At 46.6% G+C, this 13,199-nt stretch overlaps 1 protein-coding gene across 2 annotated transcripts in view; it reads right to left on the reverse strand.

The window, feature by feature from the left end:
* Positions 1-13,199, reverse strand: part of LOC130355867 (bone morphogenetic protein 8B-like) — a 189,023-nt gene that overhangs the window by 124,275 nt on the left and 51,549 nt on the right. The window lies entirely within an intron of this gene.

Genomic DNA, 13,199 nt, shown 5'->3' on the forward strand with positions numbered 1-13,199 from the left:
CGGGAGATGAGTTGCACAGATTTCTTGATGCCCGCATGACCTGCGAGATGGGAGGAGTGACCCCATTTGAGGATTCCGAGACGTTGGCGTGGAGAAACAAAGGTCTTTCCTGGAGGAGTCTGCCTGATGGAGGCAGGAGAAGTGGAGATCAGGCAGTCAGGTGGAATGATGTGTTGCGGAGAGAGTTCAACTTCTGAGGCATCCGAGGAACGAGAGAGAGCATCGGCCCTAATGTTCTTATCGGCAGGACGAAAGTGAATCTCAAAATTAAATCGGGCAAAGAACAGAGACCACCGGGCCTGGCGAGGATTCAGCCGTTGGGCAGACTGGAGGTAGGAGAGGTTCTTGTGGTCGGTGTAGATAATAACAGGAAAACTTGATCCCTCCAGCAGATGCCTCCATTCCTCAAGTGCTAATTTAATGGCTAGAAGCTCTCGATCCCCGATGGAGTAGTTCCTCTCCGCTGGAGAGAAGGTCCTAGAGAAAAAACCACAAGTGACAGCATGCCCGGAAGAATTTTTTTGTAGAAGAACAGCTCCAGCTCCCACTGAGGAGGCATCAACCTCCAATAGGAAGGGTTTGGAAGGGTCAGGTCTGGAGAGGACGGGAGCCGAAGAAAAGGCAGACTTGAGTCGTTTAAAGGCGTCTTCTGCTTGAGGAGGCCAGGACTTGGGATCAGCATTTTTTTTGGTTAAAGCCACGATAGGAGCCACAATGGTAGAAAAATGTGGAATAAATTGCCTGTAATAATTGGCGAACCCCAAAAAGCGTTGGATAGCACGGAGTCCGGAGGGGCGTGGCCAATCTAAGACGGCAGAGAGTTTGTCTGGATCCATCTGTAGTCCCTGGCCAGAGACCAAATATCCTAGAAAAGGAAGAGATTGGCATTCAAACAGACATTTCTCAATTTTGGCATAGAGTTGATTGTCACGAAGTCTCTGAAGAACCATACGGACATGCTGGCGGTGTTCTTCTAGATTGGCAGAAAAAATTAGGATATCGTCCAGATATACAACAACACAGGAGTATAACAGATCACGAAAAATTTCATTGACAAAGTCTTGGAAGACGGCAGGGGCGTTGCACAGGCCAAAGGGCATGACCAGATACTCAAAGTGTCCATCTCTGGTGTTAAATGCCGTTTTCCACTCATCCCCCTCTCTGATGCGGATGAGGTTATAGGCGCCTCTTAAGTCCAATTTAGTAAAGATGTGGGCACCTTGGAGGCGATCAAAGAGTTCAGAGATGAGGGGTAAGGGGTAGCGGTTCTTAACCGTGATTTTATTAAGACCGCGGTAGTCAATGCAAGGACGTAGGGAGCCATCTTTTTTGGACACAAAGAAAAATCCGGCTCCGGCAGGAGAGGAGGATTTACGGATAAAGCCCTTTTTTAGATTCTCCTGGACGTATTCAGACATGGCAAGAGTCTCTGGGGCAGAGAGAGGATAAATTCTGCCCCGGGGTGGAGTAGTGCCCGGGAGGAGGTCGATAGGACAATCATAAGGCCTGTGAGGAGGTAGAGTCTCAGCTTGTTTTTTGCAGAAAACATCCGCGAAGTCCATATAGGCCTTAGGAAGACCGGTTACTGGAGGAACCACAGAGTTACGGCAAGGGTTACTGGGAACCGGTTTTAGACAGTTCTTGGAACAAGAGGACCCCCAACTCTTGATCTCCCCAGTGGACCAATCCAGGGTTGGGGAATGAAGTTGAAGCCAGGGAAGTCCAAGGAGAATTTCCGAGGTGCAATTGGGGAGGACCAAAAGTTCAATCCTCTCGTGATGAGATCCGATGCTCATCAGAAGGGGCTCCGTGCGGAAACGTATGGTACAGTCCAATCTTTCATTATTTACACAATTGATGTAGAGGGGTCTGGCGAGACTGGTCACCGGGATGTTGAACCTGTTGACGAGAGAGGCCAAAATAAAATTCCCTGCAGATCCAGAGTCCAAGAAGGCCACAGTAGAGAAGGAGAAGGCAGAGGCAGACATCCGCACAGGCACAGTAAGACGTGGAGAAGCAGAGTAGACATCAAGGACTGCCTCACCTTTGTGCGGAGTCAGCGTACGTCTTTCCAGGCGGGGAGGACGGATAGGACAATCCCTCAGGAAGTGTTCGGTACTAGCACAGTACAGGCAGAGGTTCTCCATACGGCGTCGTGTCCTCTCTTGAGGTGTCAGGCGAGACCGGTCGACCTGCATAGCCTCCACGGCGGGAGGCACAGGAACAGATTGCAGGGGACCAGAGGAGAGAGGAGCCGAGGAGAAGAAACGCCTCGTGCGAACAGAGTCCATATCTTGGCGGAGTTCCTGACGCCTTTCGGAAAAACGCATGTCAATGCGAGTGGCTAGGTGAATAAGTTCATGTAGATTAGCAGGAATTTCTCGTGCGGCCAGAACATCTTTAATGTTGCTGGATAGGCCTTTTTTGAAGGTCGCGCAGAGGGCCTCATTATTCCAGGACAATTCTGAAGCAAGAGTACGGAATTGTACGGCATACTCGCCAACGGAAGAATTACCCTGGACCAGGTTCAACAGGGCAGTCTCAGCAGAAGAGGCTCGGGCAGGTTCCTCAAAGACACTTCGGATTTCCGAGAAGAAGGAGTGTACAGAGGCAGTGACGGGGTCATTGCGGTCCCAGAGCGGTGTGGCCCATGACAGGGCTTTTCCGGACAGAAGGCTGACTACGAAAGCCACCTTAGACCTTTCAGTGGGAAACAGGTCCGACATCATCTCCAGATGCAGGGAACATTGGGAAAGAAAGCCACGGCAAAACTTAGAGTCCCCATCAAATTTATCCGGCAAGGATAGGCGTAGCCCAGGAGCGGCCACTCGCTGCGGAGGAGGTGCAGGAGCTGGCGGAGGAGATGACTGCTGAAGCTGTGGTAGTAACTGTTGTAGCATAACGGTCAGTTGAGACAGCTGTTGGCCTTGTTGCGCTATCTGTTGTGACTGCTGGGCGACCACCGTGGTGAGGTCAGCGACAACTGGCAGAGGAACTTCAGCGGGATCCATGGCCGGATCTACTGTCACGATGCCGGCTGGCAGGTAGTGGATCCTCTGTGCCAGAGAGGGATTGGCGTGGACCGTGCTAGTGGACCGGTTCTAAGCCACTACTGGTTTTCACCAGAGCCCGCCGCAAAGCGGGATGGTCTTGCTGCGGCGGTAGTGACCAGGTCGTATCCACTAGCAACGGCTCACCTCTCTGGCTGCTGAAGATAGGCGCGGTACAAGGGAGTAGGCAGAAGCAAGGTCGGACGTAGCAGAAGGTCGGGGCAGGCAGCAAGGATCGTAGTCAGGGGCAACGGCAGAAGGTCTGGAACACAGGCTAGGAACACACAAGGAACGCTTTCACTGGCACAATGGCAACAAGATCCGGCAAGGGAGTGCAGGGGAAGTGAGGTGATATAGGGAAGTGCACAGGTGAACACACTAATTGGAACCACTGCGCCAATCAGCGGCGCAGTGGCCCTTTAAATCGCAGAGACCCGGCGCGCGCGCGCCCTAGGGAGCGGGGCCGCGCGCGCCGGGACAGGACAGACGGAGAGCGAGTCAGGTACGGGAGCCGGGGTGCGCATCGCGAGCGGGCGCCACCCGCATCGCGAATCGCATCCCGGCTGGCAGCGGAATCGCAGCGCCCCGGGTCAGAGGATGTGACCGGAGCGCTGCAGCGGGGAGAGTGAAGCGAGCGCTCCGGGGAGGAGCGGGGACCCGGAGCGCTCGGCGTAACAATGCTGTTGTAGACCCCAACTTCACCTTTTCATAAGGGGTTAAAGGAGAAAAAGCCCCCCAAAATTTGTTAGGCAATTTCTCCCGAGTACGGCGATACCCCATATGGGGCCCTAAACTGTTGCCTTGAAATACGACAGGGCTCCAAAGTGAGAGCGCCATGCGCATTTGAGGCCTGAATTAGGGATTTGCATAGGGGTACTCTACGCCAGTGATTCCCAAACAGGGTGCCTCCAGCTGTTGCAAAACTCCCAGCATGCTTGGACAGTCAACAGCTGTCCGGCAATACTGGGAGTTGTTGTTTTGCAACAGCTGGAGGCTCCATTTTGGAAACAGTGGCGTACCAGACGTTTTTCATTTTTATTGGGGAGGGGAGGGGGGCTGTGTAGGGGTATGTGTATATGTAGTGTTTTTTTACTTTTTATTTTATTTTGTGGTAGTGTAGTGTAGTGTTTTTAGGGTACAGTCACACGGGCGGGGGATTACAGCGAGTTTCCCGCTGCGAGGTTGAGCTGCCGCGCAAAATTTGCAGCCTGATACTCACTGTAAGCCCCTGCCCATGTGAATGTACCCTGTACATTCACAGGGAGGGGGAACCTCCAGCTGTTGCAAAACTACAACTCCCAGCATGCACAGTCTATCAGTGCATGCTGGTAGTTATAGTTTTGCAACAGCTGGAGGCACACGGGTTGGGAAACACTGAGTTAGGAAACAGACAATGTTTCCCAACCAGTGTGCCTCCAGTTGTTGCAAAACCACAATTCTCAGGCATGCTGGGAGTAGTAGTTCGGCAACATCTTTAGAGCAGCATGCTTGGAGTTGTAGTTTTGTAACATCTGGAGGACTACAGTTTGCAGACCACTAATACAGTGAGTGGTTCCCAATCTGTGCCCTTCCAGATGTTGCAAAACTACAACTCCCAGTATGCCAAAACTGTCCAGGCATGCTGGGAGCTGTAGTTCTGCAACATCTGAAGGGCCAGATGTTACAGAACTACAACTACCAGCATGCCTGGACAGTAAGGGCATGCTGAGGATGTGTAGTTTTGCAACATCTGGAAGGGCACAGTGGTCTCCAAACTGTGGTCCTCCAGATGTTGCAAAACTGCAACTCCCAGCATGCCCAGACGCCAAGGGCTGTCTGGGCATGCTGGGAGTTGTAGTTTACAGGGTACCATTACAGCAATGCATGTCGCTTTACGGCGACGTGCATTGCTGTAAAGGGCCCGACCGCAGCTGAAGATCAACTCACCTGTCGCCGCTGCCGCCGTCTCCGCCGCCGGGATCCGGGTCTTCAGGGACGAGGTAAGTACCGGGGCCGGGCCCCAGCACTCCCCCGTCCCGCGCCGCGTCCACTGGTGTTCCTCCCGTCCTCTCCGGACTTCAAGGGGCCGGGCAGGGCGGGAGGAAGTAACCGCCCCCCCCCCCTGCGATTGGTCGGTTAGTTAACCGACGGATCGCAGGGGCTCGCTCCTATACACCAGCATGGTCCTGGCTGTCTGTGACAGCCGGGATCATGCGAAATTACCGGGCGATCGGGTCCCAGAGACCCGATCAGACCGGTATCGCCGCAGATCGCAAGGGCGATTTCCCTTGCGATTTGTGGCGATCGCCGACATGGGGGGCCTACATGGCCCCCCTCAGCGTTTTCCCTGGATTCCTGCTGAAGGATTTCATCAGGCATCCAGTTCCGATCTCTGCCCGGCGAGCGGCAGAGACCGGAAATACAACAGGACGTTCTCTAATGTCCTTGGGCATTAAAGCCCAGGTAGTGGGGACGTTAGAGAACGCCCTATGTCCTTAAGTGGTTAAACCTCACAACTTCATATTCAGATAGCCCACTGGGAGCCCTGAATGGCCATTACCGGCTCTTGGTGGGGGTTTTTAAAATCATATAGAGCAGCTCAGTGTTTTTCATATAGCCGGCTGGGGATTTCGATGCAATGGTGACCGTTTCCCTGGCAGGAGCTGTCCCTCCTACTACTTTTAAGAATTAAGACCTGATGAGATCAATCCCTCAGCCCCTGTACTACCACCCCCAACATGAAAAAGACTCTGTTCCATGATGGGAGTAGTAGTACAAGCGCTACTGTAGTCTCCCCAGCCGACTCCAGCAGACTTCCGCAGCCGGAGAACTACTACTCCCATCATGTAAAAGAGTCTGTTCCATGATGAGTAGTAGTAGTACCACAGCACTGCAGGAGTCCCGGGTGCTTGTGGAGTAAAATGGAAAAAAAAAAAAGTACAGAACCATACACAAAACCGTGGTAGACTACGGTTTTGTGCACGGAAAAAAAACGTACACCTACAAAAACTTACACAAATGGATTGATACAACTAATTGTGTAAGTTTATGTATGTTGGGTCAATGTATACGTTTTTTCTATACTGTTGCATGCGGTTTTCAAAGTGAAAACGTATACTGCAACCGTATAGCAAAATCGTGATGTGAATGCACCCTAAGCTAAGGCTGGCCACGCAACAGTTCTGAAGGCTCCATTAAGTGTTACTAACTGTCTAGTATAATGCCGGATACCATGCCAGTAATCTGAGAGACAGCATTAAATGGACACTGCCTGATCAAAATACTTATTATATGTTGTTACTAATGAAGATTAAAAGACCTTTTGTAATATGGTTGTTTAAAAATTTCTGAATGTTTAATAAAGAAAACGGCCCCTGTAAATCCCCTAGGTGTCCCCACACCTACTGGGACACTAACCAGTTCTGTAGCAGCATCACATTTGTCCATGAGACATTTTATTTTGGTTTCGTTATAGATTTTGTGTTCAAATCTATTTGTGATCTATTTGTGATGTCATTACAAACTACAGTTTGTCCCAGCCGAAAACAAGCACTCATATAGTTCTGTAGATGGAAAACTGAAAGGGTTATCGCTCTCAAAAAGAGGGGGAGAAAAAAAAATGAAAACTGGCTGTGGGGTTAAAAATCTATATTGTTTTGTTAGACAAACCCTTCAGAGTGGTGACAAGGATATTCTAGTGCTTCTACTGCTATTTTTGAACCCCCAAGACTTCCCTTCATGGTGCATCACAATTTCATGGGGTAAGACCAGAGCTGGGCTGTTTGTTAGTACTCACACATTTACTTTCCTATACTTGTCTGGCCAATCACAGAACAGCACCTACTCCTCTATCCTATGCCATGACATAGTGCTGATAAAATTGCACTAAACTGAACAGGCTCACACTGTGCTTTGGAAAGATTTACATTACAGCACTACAGATGACGTGGGAGGAAGAAGGGGGCTACTAATGTACTGGGTTTTGCAAGGGATTATGTTAGCAGAAAGGAAAAAAACTGCAGCAGCACTGCAAGGAAAGGGTTACACTAGCACTGAACTGCTGTTGCTGATTAGATGAAGCCTCAAACTAGGATAAAGGCAGCCCTTTCAGGAGCCAGCACTGTGTACATACAGTGGTAAAAGCACGGGTATTTAAACAAGGGGCTGCTGCCTATAACTTTATGGGTGGTCAGAGTTGAGAGAGAAGTTTTATTTTTCTTTCATTCATAGCATATATATTCTAGAGGAGGCAAACAGGCTTACGCATTGCAGTCACACAATCAAGGCTCTCTCATTCTCTCCTGTGCTTTGCACTAACTAAGCTCCACTTTTTGTGTTATGTCTTTGTGTCTGATAAGAGGCAATGAACATCAAATTGTAGGAAAGTGAGACATCTAGTGGCTTAACCTTTAGGACTCGGGTAAGGAGTTATCTTTGGTAAATTAAGTGAGTAATGAATAAGTTAATATTTTTGGGGGGGCTGGACTACCTCTTTAACCTGTTGGGGATGAAGGGCGTATGCATACGCCCTTGCGTCCTGGTACTTAAGGACGAAGGGCGTATCCATACACCCGTGGGAATTACGGTCCCCGCCGCGCGCCAATCGGGGACTGGACCGTGGTGACTGCTGATATCTATCAGCAGGCACCCCGTGCAAATGCCCAGGGGAGTCATTAGACCCCCCCCATGTCGGCTATTGGCGCAAATCGCAAGTTAATTCACACTTGCGATTTGCACCGATTCCGGGTCATTACGGGTCTATGGTGACCCGGTATATAAGGGGGATTGCGGGTGTCTAAGACACCCACGATCCCCCTGAAGCGATAGGAGTGAGGTGGCATGGGTGCCACCCCTCCTATCCCTGCTGTTGGTGGTCTAGACGCGACCACCAATAGCAGATCGGGGGCGGGGGGTTTACTTTCGTTTTCCCCGTCCTGCCCACCCACAATAGGCAGGCCAGAATGGGGAAAACAAAGAGGAGTGGCGCCGAAGATCACTTACCCGTCCGGAGGCAGCGGAGCGACGGCGATCGGCGACGGAGATCTGGGGGCGGCGTGCGGCAGAAGAGGACGGCTCCCTGGATGCGACGGAAGCCGGTGAGTTGCCTAGCAACATCTAGAGGGCTACAGTCTGAGACCACTATAGTGGTCTCTAGACTGCAGCCCTCCAGATGTTGCAAAACTACAACTCCCAGCATGCCCAGACAGCTGTTTGCTGTGTGGGCATGCTGGAATTTGTAGTTTTGCAACAGCTGGAGGGCTACAGTTTAGAGACCACTGCACAGTGATCTCTATACTGTCCTCTAGATCTGGCAAAACTACAACTCCTAGCATGCCCACACAGCAAACAGCTGTCTGGGCATGCTGGGAGTTGTAGTTTTGCAACATCTGGAGGGCCACAGTTTGGAGATCACTGTTCAGTGATCTCTAAATTGTAGCACTCCAGATGTTACAAAACTGCAAATCGCAGCATGCCCAAACAGCAAACAGCTGTCTCGGCATGCTGGGAGTTGTAGTTGCGTACCTCCAGCTGTTACATAACTACATCTCCCAGCATGCCCTTCTGTGATCAGTACATACTGGGAATTGTAGTTTTGCAACAGCTGGAGGCACACTGGTTGGAAAATACTGAGTTAGGTAACAGAACCTAACTGAAGGTTTTCCAACCAGTGTGCCTCCAGCTGTTGCAAAACTACAACTTCCAGCATGCACTGACAGACCATGCATGCTAAGAGTTGTAGTTTTGCAACAGCTGGAGGCACCCTGTTTGGGAATCACTGGCGTAGAATACCCCTATGCAATCCCTAATTTAGTCCTAAAATGCGCATGGTGCTCTCTCACTTCGGAGCCCTGTCGTATTTCAAGGAAACAGTTTAGGGCCACATATGGGCTATTTCCGTCCTTGAGAGAAATTGCACTACAAATTTGGGGGGCTTTTTCTCCTTTTACCCCTTATGAAAAGGAAAAGTTGGGGTCTACACCAGCCTGTTAGTGTAAAAAAAAAATTTTTACACTAACATGCTGGTATTGCCCTTTACTTTTTATTTTCACAAGAGGTAAAAGGGAAAAAGACCCCCAAAATTTGTAACGCAATTTCTCCTATATATGGGCGTAAAATACTCTGCGTGCGGGCGCACAAGGCGGCTTAGGAGTGAGAGCGCACTATGTACATTTGAGGACTAAATTGGTGATTTGCACAGGGGTGGCTGATTTTACAGCGGTTCTGACATAAACCCAAAAAAATAAATACCCACATGTGACCCCATTTTGGAAACTACACCCATCACATTTACGCCCCATAGGTGTCTGACAGATTTTTGGAACAGTGGTCAGTGAAAATAAAAAATGTAATTTTTTTGTTTGCACAGCCCACTGTTCCAAAGATCTGTCAAACGCCAGTAGGGTGTAAATGCTCACTGAACCCCTTATTACATTCCATGAGGGGTGTAGTTTCCAAAATGGGGTCACATGTGGGGGGGGTCCACTGTTCTGGCACCATGGGGGGCTTTGTAAATGCACATGGCCCCCGACTTCCATTCCAAACAAATGATCTCTCTAAAAGCTCAATGGCGCTCCTCTTCTGAGCATTGTAGTTCGCTCGCAGTGCACTTGACGTCCAAACATGGGGTATTTCCTTACTCAGAAGAAATGGGGTTACAAATTTTGGGGGGCATTTTCTCCTATTACCCCTTGTAAAAAAGTAAAATTTGGGGAAAAACCAGCATTTTAGTGAAAATTTTTTTTTTCATTTACACATCCGACTTTAACAAAAAGTTGTCAAACACCTGTGGGGTGTTAAGGCTCACCGTACCCCTTGTTACGTTCCATGAGGGGTGTAGTTTCCATAATAGTGTGCGATGCGGGTGGATTTTGCTGTCCTGGCACCATAGGGGCTTCCTAAATGGGACATGCCCCCCAAAAACCATTTCAGAAAAACTCACTCTCCTATATCCCATTGTTGCTCCTTCGCTTCTGAGCCCTCTAGTGCACCCGCCGAACACTTGACATACACATGAGGTATTTTCTTACACGAGAGAAATTGGGTTACAAATTTTGAGAGGATTTTTTTCCCTTTACCCCTTGTAAAAATTCAAAAACTGGGTCTACAAGAACATGCGAGTGTAAAAAATGAAGATTTTGAATTTTCTCCTTCACTTTGCTGCTATTCCTGTGAAACACCTAAAGGGTTAACACACTTACTGAATGTCATTTTGAATACTTTGAGGAGTGCAGTTTTTATAATGGGGTCATTTATGGGGTATTTCTAACCAGAAGACCCTTCAAATTCACTTCAAACCTGAACTGGTCCCTGAAAAATTCCGATTTTGAAAATTTTGCAAAAAATTGGAAAATTGCTGCTGAACTTTGAAGCCCTCTGATGTCTTCCAAAAGTAAAAACATGTCAACTTTATGATGCAAACATAAAGCAGACATATTGTATATGTGAATCAATATATAATTTATTTGGAATATCCATATTCCTTATAAGCAGAGAGCTTCAAAGTTAGAAAAATGCCAAATTTTCAAATTTTCTAAGAAATGATGCAAGTATCGACGAAAATTTACCACTAACAAAGTAGAATATGTCACGAAAAAACGATCTCTGAATCAAATTTATAAGTAAAAGCATCCCAGAGTTATTAATGCTTAAAGTGACAGTGGTCAGATTTGCAAAAGATGCTCCCGTCCTTAGGGTCATAATGGGCTCCGTCCCCAAGGGGTTAAGATTCACTGCAGCTAGGAAATTTTTTACTAATCAAATAGACTCTACTGTATCTATCAGTATGTATTTTTAAAGGGTACCTCTCATCAAAAAAACTTTTGATATATTATAGATTAATGTATGCAGAATAACTTCACAATTGCATGTTATTAAAAAAAATATGCTTCTTTCTATTTAATTTTCCACTTTGAAGAAATTACCACTAGGGGTCTCCCTACCAGTCCTGGCAGCAAGCATTTCAGACTCATGCTGGAGTCCTAAACACTACGAGCTGCCAGTCTGCTTTGTTCACAAAGGAGAACACTCAGAGCTGCCAGCCTGCTTTGTTCACAGCCTGTTTGGCTGTGAACAAAGCAGGCTGGCAGCTCTGAGTGTTTAGGACTCCAGCATGAGTCAGAAATGCTTGCTGACAGGACTGATCGGGAAAAATACAATAGAAAGAAGCATATTTTTCATTAATATGCTATTGGAAAGTTATTCAACATTCATTAATCTAAAATATATCAAAAGTTTATTTGATGAGAGGCACCCTTTAATAAAATAAAAAAAAGTGGTAATCTACCTTACAGTATTGATAGCATGGTTGTGTAAAAAAAGAGATGGAACGTGAAAGTAAAGGCACACCTGGAGGGTGTCTTAAAAGGAATGGACCCTCCCAGAATTTTTCTGTACAAATTGGAGTGCATATATCACTGATTTCCCATTTTATAAAAAACAAATGTGAAAAAAAATAAAAAATAACAACAAACATTTGCTAAGTGGAAATGTCCTAAGTATAAAAATATAGGTCCATAGTTATTAATCTGCCTGAAACCCTAATTGTCTGCTTTTACCCATAACAGCCAATTTAATATTCACTTTACAGGAGCTCATTAAGATATGAAAGCTGAGCTGTGACTGGCTGTTTTGGGAAAAAACAGACAATTAGGGTTTCAGGCTAATTGATAAATCTTTCCCAATATCTTATTAATCCCGTACGGTGAATGTCGTAAACATAAAAAAAAGTTCGAAAGGTTTCATAACAAAGTACAATTGGGCGTGTAAAAAAACAACAAAGTATAATTGGCGAACAAAAAAAAGAGTACAATTGGTCGCCTTCATATGGGTCTGTGGATTAAAAAATGTAAGAATTATAGCTCTAAGAAGGTGAGGAGTAAAGTGAAGTACGCTGCTATCAAGAATCATCCAGTTATTAGAACTGCAATACAATATTTTATAGCATGGAGCACTAAACACCTCACATATAATGGATATTAAATTTGTTTTATTTAATGTAATTAAAAAATAATAATTTTGAAAGACAATTTTTTTTTTTACCTGTGTTTTTATCATTATACTTTATGTATCTTAGTCTAACAGGATGACTTAGTCAAGTGACTGTTTTATCCTTTCCAGACCCAGACGTGTATTGACGTCATGAGGCTGGTCACATAAGGATCCCGGCCCACACCCAACAGTGGCAGGCTGATTCCAGTAGCCAGAGGCCACTGCTAACAGCTGGCATGCCAGGATCACCAATCACTAACCTTTTAGATGCCGCTGGACCACCAATGCCTTTTTACCTGTCCATATCGCCCCCTACAGGGTGAAAGTTGGGTTGGGCAATTCGTTGTCCTGGCAGCCTGAGGCCTCTGTTAGGCCTATATAACTGCTGGAAGCACAGATGTAATGGATCAGTGCATCAATGTCAATGTCTATGTGCCCTCTGTAATTCCATGCAGCTAGGAGAGCCCTGTTCTGGAGATTTTGGGGGCTCATGGGTCTTTTTTGTAATGTAATGGTTATCTCCTCTATGACAGGGATTTATCAAGCTCCGTAGTGTGTTTTTTCCGGGTACCTATGTTATTTTTAAGTCGCATATGCGACTTTCTGCACAGCGTATCAGGTAAGCGCAATATTTCTCCATTGACAGAAGCTTTTTTTATTTTTTTTTATTACAGTGGTTAGATTTTTATCGTGTGCGATAGTCACAATATAGTAGATTTTCATGGTCGCAATGCATTTTTAGGTCGCATTGGTAAGGTGGAGTAAATGAATCTACTACCTATGGCAAAATGCAGCTCCATAAGAATCTAGCATGTATTCCCTCTACACGCTGTTAAATTAAAGAGTTAACCTGGCATGCTACATTTACTATTTACAATTTTGTTAACTTTTTTCTTTTCAAATTTTTAATTATAATCTGAAAACTTTAACTTGCCTAAAGGACATGTCTCATGTCCATAAATATAAAAAAAAAGTATCCCCTATCTGCAGGTTAAGAGATAAGTTTTAGATTGTGGGGGGTCCAAGCGCTTTGACCACCTTTGACCGTGCAGTTTAATTAATTATATATTTTTATAGTTCAGACATTTATGCGATACCACATAGTTACATAGTTAGTATGGTTGAAAAAAGACATACGTCCATCAAGTCCAACCCGGGAATTGAAGTGAAGAGTGTAAGGGG

The sequence above is a fragment of the Hyla sarda genome, chromosome 2, assembly GCF_029499605.1.
Source record: "Hyla sarda isolate aHylSar1 chromosome 2, aHylSar1.hap1, whole genome shotgun sequence".
Lineage (NCBI taxonomy): Eukaryota > Metazoa > Chordata > Amphibia > Anura > Hylidae > Hyla > Hyla sarda.